General features: G+C 39.6%; 1 non-coding gene across 1 annotated transcript; it reads right to left on the reverse strand.

Moving 5' to 3' along the window:
- Positions 1–936: 936 nt before the first annotated feature.
- Positions 937–1,044, reverse strand: LOC112799061 (small nucleolar RNA R71). The gene has a single exon (XR_003200647.1). It is a non-coding gene; the product is annotated as a small nucleolar RNA R71 (small nucleolar RNA).
- Between the last annotated feature and the right edge of the window lie 1,314 nt (positions 1,045–2,358).

The following is a 2,358-nucleotide window of genomic DNA, read 5'->3' on the forward strand; positions in this document are numbered from 1 at the left end:
TTAAAACCATAACTTTTCAATCATATCTTTTTAATCATATCTTTTTCAAAATAGTTTTCAAATCATATCTTTTTGATTTCTAATTTCAAAATCTTTTTCAAAAATCACTTTATTTCTTTCTCAATCTTAGTTTTTGAAAATCATCGATCAAATTTTCAAAATTTCTTTTAATTATTTTAAAATCTTTTACTTTAATTTCAAAAATTCTTCCCCTCTTCTCACATCCTTCTATTATGGACTAACACTCCTCCTCAATGCACAATTCGAACTCTATCTTTCTAAGTTTGAATTCTTCTGCCTCTTTCTTCTATTTTTCTTTTCCTTTGACACATCAAGGAATCTCTATACTGTGACATAGAGGATTCCATATTTTCTTGTTCTCTTCTCTTTCATATGAGCAGGAGCAAAGACAAAAGCATTCTTGTTGAGGCTGACCCTGAACCTGAAAGAACCTTGAAGCGAAAGCTCAGAGAAGCTAAAGCACAACTCTCTGTAGAGGACCTAACAGAAATCTTAAAACAAGAAGAAGACATGGCAGCCGAAAACAACAACAATGCCAACAAGGCAAGGAAGGTGATGGGTGACTTTACTGCACCTACCCCCGACTTCTATGGGAGAAGCATCTCTATCCCTGCCATTGGAGCAAACAACTTTGAGCTTAAGCCTCAATTAGTTTCTCTAATGCAACAGAATTGCAAGTTCCATGGACTTCCAATGGAAGATCCTCATCAGTTTTTAGTTGAGTTCTTGCAAATCTGTGACACTGTCAAGACTAATGGGGTTGACCCTGAGGTCTACAGACTTATGCTATTCCCTTTTGCTGTAAGAGACAGAGCTAGGATATGGTTGGATTCACAACCTAAAGAAAGCCTGAACTCTTGGAAAATGCTAGTCAATGCCTTATTGGCATAGTTCTTTCCACCTCAAAAATTGAGTAAGCTTAGAGTGGAAGTCCAAACCTTCAAATAGAAGGAAGGTGAATCCCTCTATGAAGCTTGGGAAAGATACAAACAATTGATCAGAAAGTGTCCTTCTGACATGCTTTCTGAATGGAGCATTATAGGTATCTTTTATAATGGTCTGTCTGAACTGTCCAAGATGTCATTGGACAGCTCTGCTGGAGGATCTCTTCATCTGAAGAAGACGCCTATAGAAGCTCAAGAACTCATTGGAATGGTTGCAAATAACCAATTCATGTACACTTCTGAAAGGAATCCTGTGAACAATGGGACAAATCAGAAGAAAGGAGTTCTTGAGATTGATACTCTGAATGCCATATTGGCTCAGAACAAAATATTGACTCAGCAAGTCAATATGATTTCTCAAAGTCTATCTAGAATGCAAGCTGCACCAGGCAGTACTAAGGACGCTTCATCTGAAGAAGAAGCTTATGATCCTGAGAACCCTTCAATGAAAGAGGTGAATTACATGGGAGAACCCTATGGAAACACCTATAATCCTTCATGGAGAAATCATCCAAATCTCTCATGGAAGGATCAACAGAGACCTCAACAAGGTTTCAACAACAATAATGGTGGAAGAAATAGGTTTATCAATAGCATGCCTTTTCCATCATCTTCTCAGCAACAGACAGAGAATTCTAAGAAGAGCCACTCTGACTTAGTAACCATGGTCTCTGATCTAATCAAAACCACTCAAAGTTTCATGACTAAAACAAGGTCCTCCATTAGAAACTTGGAGGCACAAGTGGGTCAGCTGAGTAAGAAAGTTACTGAACTCCCTCCTAGCACTCTTCCAAGCAATACAGAAGAGAATCCAAAAGGAGAGTGTAAGGCCATCAACATGGCCGAAATTAGAGAGGAGGAAAAGCCAGTGATCGCCACTGAGGAAGACCTCAGTGGACATCCACTGGCCTCCAATGAGTTCCCTAATGAGGAACCATGGGAATCAGAGGCTCACACTGAGATCATAGAGATTCCATTGGATTTACTTTTGCCATTCATGAGCTCTGATGAGTATTATTCCTCTGAGGAGGACAAAGATGTCACAGAAGAGCAAGTTGCTAAGTACCTTGGAGCAATCATGAAGCTAAATGACAAGTTATTTGGTAATGAGACTTGGGAGGATGAACCCCCTTTGCTCACCAAAGAACTGGATAACTTGACTAGGCAGAGATTACCTCAAAAGAGATAGGACCCCGGGAAGTTCTCAATACCTTGTACAGTAGGCACCATGACCTTCAAGAAGGCTCTGTGTGACCTAGGGTCAAGCATTAACCTCATGTCTCTCTCTGTAATGGAGAAGCTAGGGATCTTTGAGGTACAAGCTGCAAGAATCTCACTAGAGATGGCAGACAATTCAAGAAAATAAGCTTATGGACTTGTAGAGGATGTTCTG

This window comes from Arachis hypogaea, chromosome 4 (genome assembly GCF_003086295.3).
Source record: "Arachis hypogaea cultivar Tifrunner chromosome 4, arahy.Tifrunner.gnm2.J5K5, whole genome shotgun sequence".
In the NCBI taxonomy this organism is placed as follows: domain Eukaryota; kingdom Viridiplantae; phylum Streptophyta; class Magnoliopsida; order Fabales; family Fabaceae; genus Arachis; species Arachis hypogaea.